Raw genomic sequence first — 22,788 nt, 5'->3', positions numbered from 1 at the left:
GTCTGTTGTTTTGGTTTGGTTTGGTTTTGGTTTCAGATCACAATTTCCAGTGAAAAAATAAGGTTTAGTTAATTTTTAGGCTTTTATTTGGTTTTATTGAATCAATATTCTATTTATCCCCACAACTCTCTGAAATCTATAAGAGAGTAGCCATATTATTTTATGAAGAAAATACAAAATATTACTTCTCATCCTGGACAACTTTCAGGAAAAATCCACTAAATCATGAGTTCTATGCCTCACCAGAATCATATTTTTGAGAAATATAGTCCTAATTTTTTTTAAGTAGAAGCTAACTTATATATATTAATATGAATTGAATACCTGTTTCTAATGACAACAGGGATGAGAAAATGAACTAAAAGCTATTTAAAAGGTTTTTGTCACAGACCAAACTTTTTTTTTTTTTCCAACCAGTTTTGTGGTAGTATTCTATATTAGTGTAGTGAGAATGACACTATAATTTTTGGGAAGTGCAAATAAAGAAGAGTTCTTGTTCAAGCTCACTCTGATTTTATTCTGCTTCCCCATGAAATTAGCTACGAATACCAATTGTTGTTGCATCCAAATATGGTGAGATGACTCAGAAGACATCCCTTGATACACCAGGTTCATGTTAAAATTGAAAGTAAATCTGCCAGAACTGTATAGTAGACACAATACATTTTCACTATTACTGCATAGGTGTACAGACATTTTTGAAGGCCTTGAGAATGCAGTTAATGGTGAGAATTTGACATAATTTGATTCTTAAAGAAAGACTATCAAAAGTTGACTTTCTTCATACAAAGCTATGCCATCTTGGAGGAAATGAGATCTAAAGATATTCTAAATAAAACCTGTCACAATTTCCTCTGTGGCTAGAGGAGTAGGAATAAAAAATAGATTCAGCACTGTAGAGCCATCTAGAGGCCAGTAGAAGCAGCAGAAGACACAATGTCCTCTACACTGCTTCTTTGTCACAGATGGTACAGGCTTTGAGTTAACCTTATAAATCACATGACTTTTCAGGGAATGAATAGATACACTTGATTGTTCCTTTGCATCTTAATCAGGATCCATTTATAATGCACTTCTCAGAAGCACATCTGTACCATACTGAAAATAGTCACAGGGGAAGTGGTCATCTGCTGCAACATTCTCTGGTATCACATAATAGTTTGCTTAATATTATGGAGACAAAAGCTATGGGTATAGAGTAATAATTTGTTGTAATTTGTGGGTAGAGATAAATTTTTGAAAAAATATTTATTCACATAAATATATATTTAGTTTTCTCTTCAGATAATTCCTATATCCAGGGATTAAGTTGATTTCAAAGTTGGTAGAAATGAAGAAATTGCCCTAACTTGCTTATTTTACTTTAAAAGTAGTTATTAAATCCAATAGTTATGTAATTCCATCACTAAGCAATGATCCCAGTCATTCATTGAACAAATTGATTCATTGATTGATTTAGTGCCTGTCATATACTAGGCGTCATTCCAGGTGCTACAGTATTATACATGAATAATATAGACAGAATTCTTGCCTAAAATGTGGTAAGGAAGCCAGACTTAGTCACATTAGTATTATGGAGAAAAATACAGTCATGTATGAGTATAAATATGCTTTGCAGTGGGTTGGGGGCATGTACCGTTTTATTTAGAGTAGTCAAGGAAGCATTTGTCTTTAAGAGAGTATGTGAGCAGAGACACAGAGGATGAGAAAGAGGCTGGTGGATTAGAAATTTGGGGGAAGAGAATTCTAGGCAGAAGGAATGACAAGTACAAAGGCTCTGAGGGATGAATGTGTTCAGAGGTCAAAGAGCAGAAACGTTTGTACAACTGGAGCAGAATGAATAAGGTAGGGTTGAGGCTGTTGAGTATGTGCTAGAAGGAAGTAAACTTGGAAAAATGGCAAATGTAAAGAGTATACCGTTCTTGTAGGCTGTGGTGAAAGCTTTGCTCGTGATGGGAAACTATAGAAGCTATTTGAACATAGAACCAATACAATCTGACATAGGTTTTAAAAGAATTTCTCTAGCTGCTTTTTGAGAATACCCTAGAGACTAAGAGTGCAGACAAGAACCTAGAACAGTTATAAAACTATTAAATAATTCAGGTTAAAGATGACAGTGGCTTGGACCAGGACTTTGGCAGGGCAAGTAGTAAGACATCAGATTCTGGATGTGTTTTGATACGTAGTCATAATTTTCTTGGTAATATGAATATATACTCTTTGAAAAATATTTTTAGAATTATATTCCTTTATTTATAAAGAAAATGTACATCTCTACATTCTAAATTTCCCAGAAAAATGGGGAATTAGGGAGGTTATGTCATCTGTGGAGGAAGAACATATAACATAGGAGCGCAGTCACTACTCCAGAACCTGTGGTTTATTCAAGGAAGAATATGCAAGTAGATAGAGGTAATATGTTGTGTGACCAGAGGCCTTCAATCTGAAGTATTGATGAATAAATTTACATTTCTCTCACTACATGGAAAGTTATTTCATTAAAAATATCCGATAATAGTTTGTGATTGTTCGTCATTCATTTCTGGGTCATTTGTATATTATAACTTCTAAGTAGTATAATTATTTGATTTAATTGTTTTTCAGAAATGCATTCCCAGTCATTCTAATTTAACAGGATTTATATTTGGGAGATTCATTAATTCACCTATACCTCTAAAACCTCACAAAGCTGTGGTACTTTGAATTGCATAATCTAGGTTCCCTTATATCTGTGTGTGCAGAATGTCAGATCAGTGATTGTGGAGGCAGTTTTTGACTCAGAACACACTGATGCCTTAGAAATCACAAGAGATTCATAGATCCTTTGTTTTTGTTACAGTTGCCATATATAAGGGAGTTTCTGATTCTTAACGAAAACTTGCCAGAAAACTCTCAAGAGATGGACAGAACTCGGGACATTATAGTAGGCAGAACAAGTAGTGATGTAGGCATTTATTTAGAAAAGGCCTATACCACTGGTTAATCATACTAATTCTGTGTTTCAGAGAAACAAAGCTTGAAGTAATACTCAAATAGAATAATCAGCATGGCTACAGTAAAAATAAAGTTTGGTCTTCAGCTAAATGGTATTGGACTTAATACTAGAAGCTAGGCTTCTCACATGCTAATCAAATAAGTATAGCTATATCAGCACAATCTCTGAAATTAGTCTCATTGGACAATATTGCTATTCAAGATAATGACTCAGACTTATATCTAGGATATTAACATTACCTCCACCAAGATGTGTTAATTATAAGGTTAGGGTGATTGTTTGTTATATGAAGAGCAGAGCATTTCAAGAGAATTATCAAAATTTTTCTTCACTAAGAAAAATTCTCACTAAGAGTAGGTGATAGCTGTTGATTTTAGTCATATTATGAACTGGTATGAAGAAGGTGCTACCTCTTACTAGATTGATTCTTAGCCCCATGTTATAATTGTGGTACTTGCAATTATATGTTTCATATGATGTAGGAGTTTCTAAAACCTTGTTGTATTTTCAATCATGGCTGCTTCATACTGATCTGAGGGAATTTCAGTTCTTTCATCCTTTATATGGCCTAACCCACTTCTTTGGTTTGTCAGCTGGCTTACTGAAAAATGTCGTCCAGTCAGTCTCAGGGGAATATACGAAGTATTGCCTTGTCTCTAATACTTTTTACCACATCATGTAGAACAGAAATTCCAAGAGTTTACCTAGACTTTCCTAAGAACTTTTACATTTTTCATCCTTGGCTTCAGAGCAGTTAGGAGACAGTACAAAAGCAGCCAATAATAATGTGACTTGGCAATTTCAAGATAAGCACCCTACGTGTGACCAGGTGAAATGCCACCAGTTGCTATAACACATACCATATAAGGGGACTTTCTGTTTGTGGTAAAATTGAGTAAAACTGGAGATTTCCCAGGCTTAGATCATATGCAGAATGAGGGTAGGTGATGGGAACATAGAAGCTGAAATTATTCAGACATCAATCAAGGTCTCTAGAGGAAGGATGAATTTAAAAAATTAAAGTGCTTCAAATCAGGAATGACCAAAGGTAAAGACTTAATCTGAGAACAAGAATTAAATAGACAAATCAAGTTCAATTTGAGGAACTTTTGATATTGCAAAAGGTACAAATAAGCAGAAACAAAATTACTAGAAGCTAGTTACTAGAAGTCAAAGTACTGTTACAGACACTTGACTCATTTGGTGTGCAGGCATTTCTTTTGGACAATTTCAAATATCCTCAGACAAACTTCTGATGAAGGATACTCAGTGCAAATAAGAAGCTTGACTTATTGAATTAGATTTCCCCTGCTACTGCTTTAAAAATAACAAAGATTCTCTATATCATACTTTACCACTAACAAGATACAGTATTTTGAGTGTTTACTTAATTTATTTTGTTTTATTTTGCTATCCCTGGCTTCTCAGAGAAGGAACTCATGTTTTCACTGAAACTGCTCTTTCTGGGAGGTCTGGGATAACATGAACTGAACATTCTCTCCCATGTACTTTTCATAAAAGAGAATTGCTATTCTTGTTAAAAGAGAGCCCTCTCAAAAGTTTTCCTTAAATTCCATACTTGAATAGACTCTTAGTTGTTTCATTTTGACTTTCTTAGATGGGTTTTTTTTTTTTTTGACAAGTATTTCTTAGTTAAACGTTTTTCTACTATTACAACTCATAGTTTTTCCAATCAAATTTGTTTTCTTTTCTGCCAATTTCCAGTTCATCCAAAATTACCATTTATAAAAATCTGAGTTTGTATTCATTATATAATAGTGGTAGTGTATTTAGGCAAGAATCTCCACATTTAGGGACTGGTAGCTGCTCTTCCTATTATCATTTATGTTTATGACCCAGAACTATTGGCTGTTATTATCTGTGGTTTGATAAATTTACAGAATAAAAATATAATCAGTTTTGATTTTCAGTCTCAGGTAAATTGATCATATGCCTGGAAAGCATTGTCATCCCATGATCTTAAATATTCTAATTATTTTATATGATTAAACATATGTATGTTATTAGTAAAACCGAGGCCAAAATGGAGGATGGCAAAAAGTTTGTGTATTAGACACTAAAGTCATGGCTATTAGCTAATTTTCTGTAAAGATTGCCTATGACTTTCTTAAAAAGCCATTTCCAGAAATCTGTCCTTCATAATCTGGGCTTCACCTCCAGGAGAGCAAATAAGCATGTGAATTCTGCTTACTACTGGCCTTTCACAGTAAATCAGTTCTCGGTAGAACTAAAAATAAAAATCATTGAGAAGCAAACAAGATGAATAATAGGCTAACCATTATATTTTAACTCTCTTAAAAGTAAAAAATCAGACCCTACTACAAGGTTTATGATAAAGATCAAAACATTAACAGAAAAAAAAAAAGAACATTGACAGACAAGTAGTTGTGTTTTTCAGTCTACATACACATTCTCAGTTCTGATTGCAAAGAATTGAAACTACATGACCTTGAATTTTATTGCTTGCTCTAGCCTTACACATCTTAACTCTTCATTTCCAGGCTTACATTCTTCATGGACATATATATCACAGTGATATCAAACAGACTTTAGGCTGATATATCCAGTGCATTCCACAGGTGCAGCTATAACAATAATAGAAATTCTTAAGTGAGTCATTACTTCTCTCTGAAATCTCTTTTTCCACCTCACTGCAAAGTGCTAAGACAATGAATGATGGTACTACCCACAAATCCTAAAACTCAGAAATCTAAGTGTGGTCACTAATTCTTTTTTTTTTCATCCACGATAGTCAATGAAGTCTTTTTTTTTTTTTTCAATGAAGTCTTATAATCAATATTCAAAGACATTTCTAATACACTCATTATTCTTGATCAAATCAGCCAACACATTTATTCAGTTTCTCATGATCTCTGTCCTTGAATTTTTCAGTATTTTCTTAATGGTCTTGCTATCTCCATTCTTTCTACCAGACTAATCTTTCATGCCTTTTAAATTGATTTTCTAAAATATAACATTAGTCCCTTGTTAGCACTATTGTGGAAACTTTCAGGATCTTTTAGGTCACAGATGGAGACTGTAGCTTTATTTCTGTTAACAGGTGCTTCTCAATCTGGTCATGGCCCTATCTCCCCAGGCTCAGCCCCTGCCACTTTATCCCTCAAATAGTTTTCTTTAGTCATACCAAGTTATGCCATTCCCAGAATATATCAAGAATTTTCATGCTTTTATGTCTTTAAACATATTGTTGTTTTCACTCTTTAAGCGTTCTTCCAAAATTATTCAGATATGATCATTTTAAGAGGAGCCTTAAAAATCATGTAAGACTAAAGATTTAAAACATTTCTGAAACTTTCTGTCTCTTGTTAACACGACATTCTCTTATACTTTGAGAAAACTTCAGTTATATTACACATATCACACTCCACTACATTTTTGTCTGTCTCCAAATGATTGTTTCTTTAGAGAAGTATGTCTTGTTTATTTTTGTATACTTAGTACCTAAAATCATTACTAGCAGTTTCTCAATTAATAATACTTAAATTGGTTGAGTGAGTTTATTAACTGAAGGATGAGGAGGTTTTTCTATAGCTGAGTCCTTGCCTTATAATTTAGTTCTAATAGTTGCATCATTGCCTTTTTTATTCCATATCCAAGTTTCTTAACTTGTAACTTGTTTAATATTCCCGTTTCTCCGATTCTGGGGCTGTACTGTAAACCCTGGTATTCCTTGTGACCAAAGTTATATTTTGCACTCTCAGTATCTATGAACAGAATCATATCTGCTTATATTTATATAATTGCCTGAAAGTACTTCCAGTGACATTTTGCTTTTCTGTTGGACGTCACTGACATGCAACCATACACCTGTTTGAATCTACTCATTGGGCCTTTGGTAAAAGTTATATTTTATCTTCATGTCTGAAAACTTATCCAGTGTCTCAGTTCTGATTTTTTTATCACTTATGATTTTAATCCCTTTATATATCTAATAGGTATATATTACCTACTGATTTGTGAGAAGGATATGCAAGTAATTAATTTGGAGTATATCTACATATATTTGCAGAAATAATCCATAAACCACACAACCAGGTTGTTGAAAAGTTGTAAAGTATTGAGTTCTTTTGAAAGAAACTTGTGTTCCATAACAAGATGATAGTTCTTAAATAGTAGGAAGATTATTTTATTTAAATCATTTTAGAATTACTTAAAATGATCATGCTTCTCAATATTAGTTCATACATATATATTTTAATTTATGTCTTCAATTTTATGTCTTTTATATTGGGAGACAAAGCGCAACAAACAATAGTATCTGTTCATAAAATATCACATTTCATGTTTCAAATTACAGGGGATACAGAAAGATTAAACTGATAGTTTAAGACATTGTGCTAGAGAAAATTATGTAGCTAAGAATTGTTATTTTTATTCATGACATAGTTGATATAGTTACACTAGCTTGTGAAAATTAGTCACTGTTGGCTGAAACGGTTATCTCTTGTTCAAATAGACAATGTGAGGTGCACATTAAAATGATATTATCTTTAAAATAAAATAATTAGGACATCTTTATACAATTAATCAGGAGACACTGAATTTTTTTATTATTATAATTTATAAAGTTCTGCTCATGAAATTTTGCTTCAACATAAGAGTCACAGTATTTAAGTCCACCAATGAGATGATTCTTTTTTGAAATGAAAGGGAAAAATAAAACAAATTTCCTTTAAAACTTTACTCTATTGAATTATTATTTGTGCAGTACTAATACATTTTAAGTTTAATACTTATTAATTAAACTTCAGTGATTGATCAGTTTTATCATAGAATCTTATATCTGGAAGGAGTTTTAGTGATCTTGATCTTTTAAATACAAATAAGTTTATTAATTTGCCTTAATTTATAAAGGTTATAAGCCAGAATACTTCATGTGAGAGTTTGGAACAACAACAACAAAATGTACCCTTTGTGAAGACCAAGATGTTAAATTCTCACTGGTATTCACAGCTTATGAAGGAAGCTAAATAGGAAATCTCTAAAGGATGCATATTCTAGTAATAGCTAGCTCAATTTTGCCAGGGTGGAGGAATCACACCTTCGTTTTCCAGGATACTTATCTTTCCTGCCAGACATGTGCACAATGTACCTTATTGGTTTCTGAAAAATCAGCATAACACTATCATGTTTCCTTTCCTGACTAAAACAATTAGATTAAATATAAGTTATATATTACAAGATCAAATCAATATAAGTCTGTGATGATGGGGGTTGAGGCTGTTCTTCTAGTTTAAGGATCTTATAAACATTCTGCTAGCCACTCCCTCTCTATTCAAAAGGTTTCCAAGCCCTGAACAAGTCCACAGTTAGCTAAGTCCCCTTGATTCATTTTGTTAGGGTTTTGGTTCATCAGATAGACCTGACCCTTTAGTTCCCATTTTGTTGCTGTCAAGTCTTCTTTTACCCTCAAATCAAAAAGCTCACTATCTCTGCAGCAGTATCCCTCATTGCTTAATTGTGAGTTGGGAAATTTGCCACTAGTGAACACCAGAGATAGTGTCAGTAACAAAGATGCATCTGACATGGTTGCTTAAGAACATGGAGTGTTCAAAAACAGAGCTATAAATAATAGAGATTGGAATGGGGTAATGGTAGTTCTGCAATAGTTGCAATTTGTCATAGACACCAAGAGGACATTAGGAATTAAAGCATAGGAGGTGAGTGCCAAGCCAGGCCAGGGAAATACCTCATTAGTCTACAGATATAAGATATCATAACCAGGAAAAATGGGCTTGCCTCTACAAACCACATTTAGTGGTTTCTATTCTTCCTAAGAAGAAAAATGCCTCTTTTTCCATCCACTGGAATGGCAAAGAATAGTATCCAGAAAAATAGGCAAACGGCAGGCAAATGATCAGATAAAGATTCTCCTATTCTTGGAAGCTTATACCTCTTTCACAAATATGAGTTAATGCATATACACACACACACACACACACACACACACACACACACCTTGGTTAAATAGTATAATCCACATCATGATGGATATGTGGAAAACATCTGTGAAGGCATTGAAGTAAAAATAGGTAAACCTGCATGAAATAGTTTTGTAGAGGAGTTTACACTTGATTCTGAAAGGTGTTTTGCTTTCTTTGTATTGTTTCTAAACAGGCAGAGATACCTCAGTATTATTCCAGTAAGTGAAAATAATTTGTCCAGGTATTATGTGGAAAAGCATTGTATTAACAAGGAGCAATGGGAGTGTAGCATGAAATGTATAAAATTGAATGGTTAAAGTTGAGATTTGAAGGATTAGTAGGTTCTAGTTCATAAAATAATTGCTCAGCTGTACTATGGAGTTTAAATTGTATCTTGTGGGTAGTAGGAGCCAAACGCATTTTAGTAGAAGAGGTAGTATAAATGAACTAGAAAAGGAAAGATATAAGCAATAAGGCAAGTTAGGAAGCTATTACAATTGTCTCAAAGAATATTGATTGGTAAAAAGACTACACTAGAGAAGAGAATTCTTCTCTACACTATTGTAGAGAAGAATTTAATTTTTACCCATGTTTAAAGAGCCTGCCTCTCCTTAGTTTTGACTTTCTCATATGCATAATATGTGTTTTGAACTATGTGATTCTGAATATTTAGTAAATCAAATTGATTTCTTCTCCCATTTATTGAACAGATAAAAAGTTGTATTTTAGCTGAGATGATAGAGTGAAATCCAAAAATCAGTCTCCTTTTCCCAGATCAGTCCTTGTGGCATCTCTGAGAGAACCTAATTCTCATAGATCCAGTTATAAAACCACTGGATTAGATAATTGCTAAAATCATTCCAGCTCTATTGTGTTATTATTCCCTGAGGATATGATTACTGAAGTGATTGATTTCTACTTTTATACAAGGTGAATATTCTCAGCAATAATATCATTCACTAGCTGTGAAGTGGGTGAAAAAAAAACAATATACAGCCGTTTCCTTTTTAAATTTCTGATTACACTTTTTTGTAATATGTCATTGAAAACACTTCAAGTTAAAACTACAACCAAGTTGTTTTTATTGATTGTACAATTTAAGATTGTAGAGTAAGCCAGTTCAGTCAAGTAAGGATTAAGTGACCAGTACATGTTCTGATAGGCAAAATTGTGTGTGAAAGAAGAAAGAAAACTATTACAGAGCCATTCTTTCAGGTAATTACTATTTATTGAGACCTATTGTTTATTAAGGTCTCTCCTTATTTAGTCCAAACAAAGCTATATCATCATCAAAGACAAGGCTACCTGTTCTATTCTCTGAGGAAAATGGCAAATGGTTTCAAGTGATAAGAAGATAAATATCAGAACTCAGCACACAGTACAATTTCTTCCGCTTGAAATTGCTTAATTTGTTTTGAATCTTGTTAATTTTGGTATTTCTAGAAGTTTTAAAGTGTAAATATTACAAAAACTTTGAAAGGATTTTTAAAAGGATTTTATAGTAAATATTACATTATTACAGAATATTTTAAAACATATTTTAATATACTTTTTTAAAGTATAGAAGAGATGTTCAGGATACATAAAGGAGAAATGAATCATAATAACTTCTTATGATAAATTTAACTTTAGTTCTTATTTGGAAAATACTATTTTTTGCACATACTTTAAGCAAAATGATGTAAGCAGGCATAAAAATATCAAGCTAAATGTGAGTCATTATTTTGTTGAACAAATAGAATATATGGAAAATAATCAGAAAACAACCAAATATTTTTCTATCATTGTCCATTTATCTTATTCTACAAGACAAATTCTTCCCTTTCTAGAGTAAAACTAGAATGGATCCTATATTCTTCCGATCATTTTCACATAATAAAATAGATTTTTTTTAGATGCGGCCATTTTGAGCCACTGTAGGACAGCTCTGAAATTCTGTATTGTTACAGAGCTCCTGATGGGGTTGACAGGTTTTGCAGGACCTGCATTGCAAGATGACTTCTCTCCAATCCTGCTTCATTTCCTTTTCTTTTCTATTAGAGTATCCCTAATAAAAATCCCATACACTAAACTTTGTCAGTGTGTGTACTGCCAGGGAACCAAACCTGAGATATTCTTTGTGATCGTTTTACATTCATTTTGGATTTTAGTTTCAGTTGTCTTGAGGATCTAGTGAAAACTGATGCCAAAATGCTTTTTATTATTATTGCATGTATGTGTACATATATATTATATACACACGTTATTACTCGAATGTCCAAATATTCTCTACCCTCATTTCTTGGACAGAACATAACTAAACTTCTCCCACCAGGTTCCAAATTTATTTTACTGCTGAGGTCTTGGTAACTTGTAATTTGCACTATGTAGCACTAAACTCTGTATTAGAATTGCCTAGTTAATTTTTTAGTTTTCCTAATAGACTGTGTGATAAGCGATCATTTATTTGCTTATAGTATATGTTCAATAATATATTTTGAGTAAATGAAAAAATATAAAATAAATGTCATGTAAGCTATTATTATGTTTTACTAATGTCATTTTCCCCTAAAACTCAATAGATTGGGTGCTATGAACAGAACTTTATATATTAATTTTATAGGGAAATCCTATACATACAATCATGATACAATAATTTGATCATGCAGTTTTGTTATAACTATTGTGATACTACATCTTCCTTAAAAAAGTCTTAATATTTAGCATTTACCTAGAATTAGCTAATTCTATATCTTGATAGGTATTATCAATATTGTGAATAATGTAATATTTATTCCATCAGTATGATTTTAGGTTAATATTTAATGTTTTCTCTAAAAAAAATCTAACCTTGAACTTAGTTTTGTTTTCAGAAAAGCATACACAACAAATTCTCACCATATTCATTAGGATAGTCTAAACTACTATAAGAAAAAGACTCAAAAGTATAATGACTCAAACACCAAAATGGTTTATTTCAATTTCTTGTTCATGTAACTATTCAGGGTTTTGTTTTGTTTTTTTAAGGCCTGCAGGTGACTCTTTTCCGATTGTTGAATCAAAATCCTGCCTTTCCTTTGGAGGCTCCAACAGCCTCTGAGGGTGTTGCTCTGGCCAGTTTTATAAGGTTAGATTGATTCTTGTATTCTTACAAAGACACATTTGTAGTGTTCAGTAAACTGATATTAAAAATCTCACAGGGAAACCCTAAGAAAAACAGGTTCCCAGGTTCTAGTTCTGGGTATTTGTTTCTATAAGACTGAGTTAAGATCTGGAAATCATTAGTTTTAATAAGGATGCCATTGATTCTTATATTAATTTAGGAAACAATGTATAGATAATAAGAAGAGAATAGTAGGCAGAATTCTAAGGTGGCAACTTGAGTTGTGTACCAACATTTTTCTTATTCAGTCAAACATTAGAAATTCTTGTGAGGGCAGCCCCGGTGGCTCAGCAGTTTAGCCCTGCCTTCAGCCCAGGGCGTGATCCTGGAGACCCCGAATCAAGTCCCTCGACCGGCGACCTGTGTGGAGCCTGCTTCTCCCTCTGCCTATGTCTCTCATGAATAAAAATAAAATCTTAAAAAATAAAATTCTTGTGAAGGGATTTTGCAAAATAACAAGATTCCAAATCAGTTGACCTTTAGTTAAGGAGATAATCCTGGTGGGCCTAACCTAATCGCATGAGTCCTTAAATTCAGAGAGTTTTCTCCAACTGGTTATATAACAGAAAGTCAAAAAGGCACTCCATATGGTTGGAAAGAAAACAAACTTCCATGTTGTAAACTGCTATGGGGACCACATGGAAAAGGGACTGTGACTAGCCTTTAGAAGCTGAGTGGTCCACACCAAGAGCTATCAGGAAAATGTTGATCTCAGTCCTACAACTACAATAATATGAATTATGCCAACAACCTGCGACTGCTAATCAAATAATTACAAACTTGGTGCTTAAAACAACAGAAATTTATTATCTCAGAGTTCTAGAAGCCATTAGTTTAAAATCAGTATCACTAGGCCAAAATCAAGTTTATGTCAGAGCTTAACTTTTTCCAGCATCTATAGAGGACAATTTGCTCTTTACCTCTTCTAGCTTCTGGTGACAGCCAGCATTCTTTGGCTTGTGACTACATCACTCCAGTCTCCAAGGCCAGAATCTTAAATTCTCTTTCTGCTCCATCTTACATGGCCTTTTCCTCTCTGTATGGTTCTTAGCTCCCCCTGCCTCTCTCTTGATTTCAATAGGGACCACCTGAATAACCTGAAGATACTTAACTTAATCATACCTGCAAAGACTTTACCAGATAAGATAACATCCCCAGATTTCAGTTATTAGGATGTGGCTAACTGTTGGGAGCCATTTTTCAATTTAACCACAGCTAGTAATGTTAGAAGAGCCCAAGGCCGAGGGAGAAGCTATAGCCCTAGCCAACACTTTGGTTTCAGCTTCTTGAGAATCTAGTCATACCATGTCTGGACTTCTGATCTCTGACTGTGAGTTAACAAGTATATGGTTGTTTTAAGTTGCTAAGGTTGTGGTTGTTTGTCATACAGTAATAAAAAACCATTCAGAGATGATGGGATTTTTCTGAGGTATTTCTACTGTGATTTTCATCCTTCTCCAAAACTTCTCTTATGTTACTCAGTTCAATAAAGAGTAACTTCTTTCACTCAGAAGTGCAGGTCAAAAACCTACAAGTTTTTAGGGATTCCTCCTTCTGTCCTAAAATCTTTGCCCAGATAGTCCTCAAATACAGTGCATTGTAGTTCCTTAATCTTCAAATCTCTGTCTTTCTCTTCAGTACTACTGCCACAACCTTCATTTATATTCTTACTATTTTCACCTGTGTTGTTTAAATAACTTCTCAATATCGGTGTGTATCCCATCTGACTTACTTATCCTTAACAAGGCTGACAAAATGATGCATATGAATATCAACTATGATCATGTCATTTTCAATCTGAATATCCTCTGCTACCTCACTATCAAATTTAGAAAACAAGAAAGCTAAGTTCTTTTTTATGAATATGTATAGTTTGAATATATTTTTAAAGTGAAATGGAGACATTTAGTTTTCTGGTACAAACCGCTTTGAGCCCCTGAGCGTATGAGCCATTATTCTTTGTAGTTAAACGCATTTCCATGAAAAATTTGAGAAGCCTGTACAGAAGGCACCCACTGTGGCTATTACACTTTCCTCTACCTCTCCATAGACTCACCTGGTTAACTGTCAGGATTTGTATGTTCAAGTCACAAATAACCTTTTCCCTCTTCCTGTGCTACCTCCAGGCTGTAACAGTCACCTCTTCTTTGCCTCCATAGTTACTGCATCACTTTCACTAAATATTTACTTATCCAAGTGCTATATCATCATTTCATTCTACTATCTAAACTCACTTCTTAATACAATGTTCAGCATATAGTTCTGTGTTTATTGAGTGAAGGAAATGAATAAGTGGATAACTCCTCAGTATATGTTGTTTTTTTCTAGTTGATTTTTGAAGAATATTTAATTTATGAAATATCAGTCCTTTGTTTTCATTTATTTCTCTATCTTTTCACACTGGACTTAACACAGTGTGTTATCATAGTTTGTTATTGGTCAGATTTCTGTAATTCTGATATACAGGATGGTCTTTCCTTTGATTATATGGTGTCAGCATCTAACAGAAAGTCTGTGCATTTTAAGTATTTATTACATATGTTTTACTTAATAAATGATAATGGAAGGGAAGAATTTAGGAAGAAACCAAGGAAAGAATAGAGAGAGCGCTAATGAGGGATTTGGGGAAAATTTGACGTTTAAAGGAAAAGAACATGAAATGTGGATTGAAGTTGGAAATGTGAGCACTTTTTGTTGTTTGTTTCCTTTCAACGTATAAAATATATGCTTATAGGAGGAAATAGGACTCATTTGATGGGAGGAGGTTGAAAATAAAATAAAGGAACTAAAAGATCAACTTGCCAAAAAGATACAAGAAGGTATAAGCAAGTGCATAGAAGGTGATACTCTTCTGTCAAGGAAAGTTTAAAGGTGAAAAAGAAAAAAAATTGAGAGAAGTTTCAAGAAATGGCCTCATATTCTCTGAAATAAGAAGTAATGTCTGCTGTGGGATTCCTTGCTTAGGAAATGGTATTTGCGAAAGATAATGAAATGATTTCTTTGGACTGAATGAAAGCAAAATCTGGTGATTAAGGACAAAATAATGGAGCCTGAGATTCAAATACTGTCTGCAGAATTACACGTTCCTACATTTTCCTTCTAAATTTCTGCATTTAGTCTTTCTACCAACAAATCCTTTCTGTTCAAGTTTGCCAGATGAAGCGTAATAAAATATAGTTTTCCTCACATCATTTCTTAAGATAAGGACTATGCATTTCTGATATTACTATAAAAATGTGTAAGGTGATTACTTAATAAATATTCTAAAATAAATAATAAACTAAAATCTGCTTAACTTATCATACTAGTTGGGTAAAACCAAAAAGACTGCTTGTCATGCACACACATACTTTCATTACCATATGTTACAAAATAGTAATAAATTATAGGCTAATTAAGAGATGATATTTAATAAAAAGATAGAGTAGGGAAAATTAGAAAAGTGAACATGGGGATTACACTTATCGATGTATTTTTTCATAACTGGTACCCAAATGTATCATTATGTAAGTTCCATTTAATTCTCCTCAATAAAACTTGGCAACAAGTTTTAGGTTTTAGGAAAGAACAGGATGCCATTTAATCAAGGAACTGAAGGAAGACAGAAAAGTGTTAGAGGGCAAGACTTGACAAATTCAAGTGTTGCTCTTTTTATTAGTGAAGTTATTTGTCCCAATGAGCATCAATGCTGTGTCTCACTACACTGACTTGAGATATAAAAAGCATTTGAGCCCAATATGTTGATTAAATTATAAATGGTATTAAAATATAAGAGTTCTTGGGACTAGATTAAGTCGATTTGTGTACATTCAATCATGTTTCAACAATTTTTTGTAATTTGCATTTTATTTATGGTTTGACTATTGTGGGGTATACATACTATGCCTATTCTACAGTGATAATTATTCCTATCACAAAGAGCAACACTTTTATCAAGAACCTTGTAATAGACTCAGTGCTACAATTTCTTCATTAAAACTGCTAAGTTACAATTGCCAATGCTTGTTTTATCAACAAGGATTGTGAAGCCACTGTTGGTCACTTAGGAGTTTATCATTAAAAATAAAAAAATCAACATTTTGTCAGAATTTTATAATCAACTAATTAATGTATTAAATGTACTAATACATTGAAATAATGTTATTACAGTTAATATTAAAAAATATCGTAGGAACCCTAGAAATTTTAGAAGAGTAAGATTTAACAAACCCATCTCATATGTCTGACTTTGTTATTCACATAATTCAAAACATCTTGCTGAGCTGAATGCTCCAAGACCATGGAACTTAATAAAATTCAAATCAGTAAGTAAATAGCTCATAGTTAGGAGAGAGCATGCAGAAAACAAAGATCATATGAAAATATTTTAGATACAAAAAATGTTTAAAAGGCAAGACATGTATTAATTTTTCAATTAATATTTATGTAGTAAATACTATGAATGACAATCTGTTTATTAATTTCTTCCACAAATATTTATACCCCCATGCTACTATTTGTTGGGGACACAACAATGGAAAAAACACAGTCCCTGCTTTTAATGTCAATAATTTCAGTTTTATGGTATAATTGTATCATTTCAGAAATTACAAATAGTTCATTGTTACTTTAGCATAAAGAATAAAGGATTGTGATTGGAGCTGGGACTGGATAAATGAACAAGAACTTTATAATGAAAAGTCAATAAGATGAAAAGATCTTGATATAAAGCTGATTACTCCTATATATAATGTACCCTTGATCATAAGAAATTCATTCATTCATATGTCAGAATTAAGAGCTAATTACTCCAAGAACCAAAAAGAGATATATACGTTGAGTGTATCCTAGCATAGTAGGAATTAATGCAGTTATTTAAAGAAAATAGTTTAATATGTATGTATGTTATAATATGTAATATGAATATAATTGATACACTATTATAAATATTTTAATTTTATGTATATACATATATAATATATATAATCATCAGAATCAGGAAGATAACTCAAACATTCAAATGAAAATGGCAGGCTTTATTTAAATAGTGTTAGAGACCTCATCAAAATACCAACAGTTTTTTCCACAGAACTAGAACAAATAACCCTAAATATGCATAGAACCACTAAAGACCCCAAATAGCCAAAACAATTTTGCAAAAGAAAAATAAAACAAGAGGTATCACAATCCCAGATTTCAAGATAGATTTGAAAGCTATAGTAATCAAAACAGTATGATAGTGGCACAAAAATAGACACATAGATCAATGGAACAGAATAGAGAGCCCAGAAATAAACTCACATTTATATGGTCAACTAATCATCAACAAAGGAGGTGAGAATATGCAACAGGAAAAATATAATCTTTTCAACAAATGGTGTTGGGAAAACTGGACATCTCCATGCAAAAGAATGAAAAGTGGACCACTTTCTTACAATATACACAGAAATAAACTCAAAATAAATTGAGGACCTACATATGAGCCCCAAAACCATAAAAATCCAAGAAGAGAACACAGCAATTTCTCTGACTTTGACTGTAGCAACATTTTTCTAGAGGGGAAAAAAAGCAAAAATAAACTATTGAAATTACATCAATAAAAGGATTCTGCACAGCAAAGGAAACAGTCAACAAAATTAAAAGACAACCTACTGAATGCGAAAATGATATATCTGATAAATGGTTAGTGTCCAAAATACATAAAGAACTTATACAACTCAACACCAAAGAACTAATAAACCAATTAAAAATGGGAAGACAAGGCAACCCAGAAAACAGACTCTTAGCTATAAAGAACAAACTGAGAGTTGCTGGAGGGGATCTAGGTGGAGAGATGTGTTAAATGGGTGATGGATATTAAGGAGGGCACATGTTGAGATGAGCGCTAGGTGTTGTATGTAAGTGATGAGTCACTAAATTCTACACCCTAAAGCTAATATTATGTATGTTAACTAACTGGAATTTAAATAAAACTTGAAAAAATAAAAATCTAAAACCCAAATAAAGTTTTCATTAAAAAAATGGGGGGTGGGGGAAAGGGTAGAAGACATGAAGAGACATTTCTCCAAAGAAGACATACAGATGGCCAACAAACACATGAAAAGATGTTCATCATAACTTATCAGGGGGATCCAAATCAAAACCACAATAAGATGTCATCTCACACCTGTCAGAATGGCTAAAATCACAAACACAAGAAACAAATGTTGGCAAGGATGTAGAGAAAAAGGAACCCTCATGAACTATCAGTGGGGATGCAAACTGGGCACAGCCACTATGGAAAATAGTATGGAGATTTATCAAAAAATTGAAAATAGAGCTACTATATGATGCAGTATTTCCACTTTTGTGGAATTTACCCAAAGAATATAAAAATACTAATTTGAAGAGATCTATGCATCCCTATGCTTATTGCAGTATTATTTATAATAGTTAAATTATGGAAGCAGCCCAAGTGTCCATAAATAGATGAATGGATAAAAAAGAGGTGGGGTGTGTGTGTGTAGTATGTATATATAGTGTGTAATACAGTAATATACACACCGTATGTATATAATGTATATATACATTACTCCAAAGTAAAAACTACAAAGTTTAACTGTAGAAATAAAGGATTGATTATATTGAAGACTATATCACAAATGTACATGCAAATATACATACATTCATAGGCATACACACACAGTGGAATACTATTCAGGCATAAAAAAGAATGATGACCTCTTGCCATTTGCAACAATATGGATGGATCTAGAGAGTATAATGCTAAGTGAAATGAATCAGTCAGAGAAGGACCAATACCATATGATTTCACTCATGTGGAATTTAAGAAAAAAAAAAAAACAAAGAAAAGTAGAGACAAACCAAAAAACTGACTCTTAACTATAAAGACAAACTGATGGTTGCCAGAGGGGAGGTGGGTAGAGGGATGAGTAAAATCGGTGAATAACATTAAGAGTATACTTATGACGAACACTGAGTAAAGTATAGAATTCTTGAATCACTATATTGTATACCTGAAACTAATATGACACTGTATGATAGCTACACTGGAATTAAAAAAAAAAAAAAAAAAAAAAAAAAAAAACCAAGAAAACAAAAAAACAATGGTGTGGGGCACCTGGGTGGCTCAGTCCGTTAAGCATCTGCCTTCAGCTCAGGTCATGATCCCAGGGTTCTGGGATCAAGCCCTGCATCAGACTTCTTCCTCAGCAGGGAGCAGCCCCTGATACTCAGCCCCTCTGGAAGCCCCTCCCCTACTGCTTATGTGAATGCATGCACTTTTATCTCTCTCAAATAAATAAAACCTTAAAAAACAAGTTTTAGAGAGACATGCATGCTACCCAAGTTTTAAGAATCAAAACTAGAAAGGGGTGCCTGGGTGGCTCAGTTGGTTAAGTGTCCAATTCTTTATTTCAGCTCAGGTCGTGATCTCGGGGTTGTGAGATCAAACTCCATGTCCAGCAACTCTGAGCATGGAGACTACTTGAGATCCTCTCCTTTCCCCTGTGCCCCTTTCCACACTCCTTTGTGAATTCTCTTCCTCTCAAATAAACAAAAATCTTCAAAATAAATAAAGACTTGATCATGGAGAATTCTTATTGTACACTTTATAGTGAAATAAAAACCAATAATAAAACCAGTTTAATATAAAGATGAGAGTACAATGAAATATGGAAATAGAAAGAGACTTAGAAGCTTACAAGAAAACAGATTTGGAAAAGCTGCCTATGATACCAGTTTTCTTGTATATCACTTTATTTGTAGTTTGACCAAAAAGGAAATACATTTCTGGAATAATTAGGAAACAAATCAGTTTATCAGTTCTTTAAGAAAGCAAGAAATAAATAATATTTAGTCAATTTATTGAATAAGATAACAGGAAGGAAGCCATTAATCAGGAGAATGTTAGAAAAAAACTTCAAAGTTTAACTGTAGAAACAAAGGATTGATTACATTAAAGACTATATCACAGAACAGACCGAGTAGAGGAAAGACAACAAAGGGCATTATGTAAAGAAGAATTATGTCACCTTTCAAAGGTTATCTGTATCTACATGATTAAAATGAACAAGACCACAAATAATAGAATCAACGTGATATTAAAGATACTTGAAAAAGCACCGGGAAACACCAAATGTCATATTCATTGCCTTATATAGTAAGCACTGTTAACTCAGATATAGCATGCTGATGCAGAAGAGATAGCACATGCCCAAGGGAACTGTGGGAATGACAATGTAAAACGCAGCACTGAAAAGGAGGGCATGAGAGTGATTAAGATGAACAGCTGTCCCTCTATTAACAGAATGTGAATCAGTTGATTTAGCTGACATGGCTCTTTCTTTTCTGTCGTTCCTCAGTTCACAAGTATCGCTCCAGCTCCCAGTTAAAGGAATATCAACCTTGAAAAAAAATTACTCATCCTTCCCGATAAACATTTCTCTCTTGTTAAAACATCCATAATAAAACACTTTGAGGCAAGTTCAATAATAAGACATCACTGTGAGATAATAAATGTCCTTTGATGTTCCAATTTTCTACTTCCAAGTATATTTTAGCTTTTTCCCGAAAGGAAGAGAGATCTACAAGGGCACAATTCAAATTTAATAGAGCAGGAAAAAGCTGTGTATTTTTAGGTCAGATCACCATGCCTAGTTTAATGTCTTTAATTAACTTACTTTTATTTAATGACCCCTGATTGGTATCCTGCTATGCTCAATGTACATACTTCTTGTGTTGAATTTTCAGTCTTACATTTTTAGAAAAACATACCTTAATTAAGTTAATTACTGTTCAATTCACAAAGAAAAGTAGAATTATTAATTAATCATTTGTTGAAGCAGACTAAATAAGGACTTGTGGAATCAGAGTTAACAAACTTAAATTTAGTTTAAACACAATCTGTAGCTAGGTGTTTCATCTTACTTGAGGGACTTGTCTTTTCCAGGATTAGTTGAGAGGCATCATAGTATGAAGGTTAAAAACAGTCACAAGCTAGGTTGTGTGAGTTTATGCACTTTCTCTCTAACTAAATAATCACATAAAATTGGAAAAATTACTTGCTCTCCTTGAGCTTCAAGTTTTTTTTAGATATAATATGGAAATAATATTACTAACTACTAATACTCTATCTTTTAGAATTTTAGGCATTCGTATATATATGTTAAATTAAGATAATGTAGTTTGTTATGAGATACCGGTCAATTTCTTCAGATAAATTGTTCTTAAAGTTGTTTTCCCATAAATCGGTTCAATGTTATTTTTATTAGTGTGATAAAAATAAAGGGGTTTGGGGGGATCCCTGGGTGGCTCAGGGTTTAGTGCCTGCCTTCAGCCCGGGGCCTGATCCTGGAGACCCAGGATCGAGTCCTACGTCGGGCTCCCTGCATGGAGCCTGCTCTTCCCTTTGCCTGTGTCTCTGCCTCTGTCTTGGTGTGTGTCTCATGAATAAATAAATAAAATCTTAAAAAAAAATTAAATAAATAAATAAAAGGGTTTGAGAACTCCTAATGGTTATAAACAATATTTTGAGTATAGTGCAATGTAGAGGAAGACATCCATGAATTTCATCACATTTTCAAAAGATTATGTTTTAGTTATTATTACTGGATAACAAACTACCCCAATTTGGTGGTATAAAAATGTTTTCTAATGTTTATGGATTCTGAGGACCAGGAGTCCTGAGACATGGCATAGCAGTTAAGGCTGTGTCCATTGACATAATGCCTAGATCTCAGTTGAGAAGATACAACTGACTGAGGGTTACAAACAGAGAATACTCTGGCTACTATTTCTGCGTAATGAAGCATCCTAACCCAAATGCTTAAAGCAACACAGTTTTTGTTTTGTTATGTTTTTGTTTTGTTTTGTTTTGTTTTTAATTATTAAGTTCACAGTTCCTGTATACCAAGAAATCAGAAAGGGAACTGCAGCTGTAAAGACTCCAGTGACTGGAGGATCCTTCTCCAGATGTCTTTGTCTCTCATATGTTCAGAACCCAGGCAAATGGCTATAGAATGGGCTGCACTGGGGCTGAGAATGAGAGAGCCCACATATAGCTTGTTTATTGGCTTATACTTCTCACATGATGGTGGCTATGTTTTAGAGGGACAATATGAGGGGGGGATTTATGGAGAGAGAGTATCTTGAGAGAACCAGGTGGACTTGGTAGTCATATTATGTCTATTCTGTTGCACTTGGTTAGTCAAAGCATTCACAAAACAGCCTACATTCGAGGAGACAGTCATATACTCCACCTTTCAATGGGAGGATCTTAAAAATTTGAGGGGCAGTGTTTTTAAACCACCACACAGTTTGATATAAAATATTAAGAACCACTTTTGTCCTTCCTATGTCTGAGTTTATATATAATTGCTTCTTCAATTTATAGTAAATTTTGAACATCCAAGTTTATACATCATTTTAATCTCCATCTAATCTAGCATTCCTTTCTTCTTAAATTCTACATGTTGAAAAATAAATTCATCAATATTTTTAAAAATCAGTTTGTTCTCTTGACCTCCTTTAAAACAAAAGGCATCCTGATTTTGTTAGGAAACTAAACTCAATGACAGTCTTGACATTTATCTAATTACCTCCATATTTATTCCATCATCAAGTATTTTTAAGTCTTCCTTCCTAAGTACCCTCACAAAACCTTTTTTATTCTATTCCCATTTAATTAGTTCACATCTATGACATAT

Source organism: Vulpes vulpes, chromosome 6 (genome assembly GCF_048418805.1).
Source record: "Vulpes vulpes isolate BD-2025 chromosome 6, VulVul3, whole genome shotgun sequence".
Classification (NCBI taxonomy): domain Eukaryota; kingdom Metazoa; phylum Chordata; class Mammalia; order Carnivora; family Canidae; genus Vulpes; species Vulpes vulpes.
Note: the sequence above shows the minus strand (reverse complement) of the source record.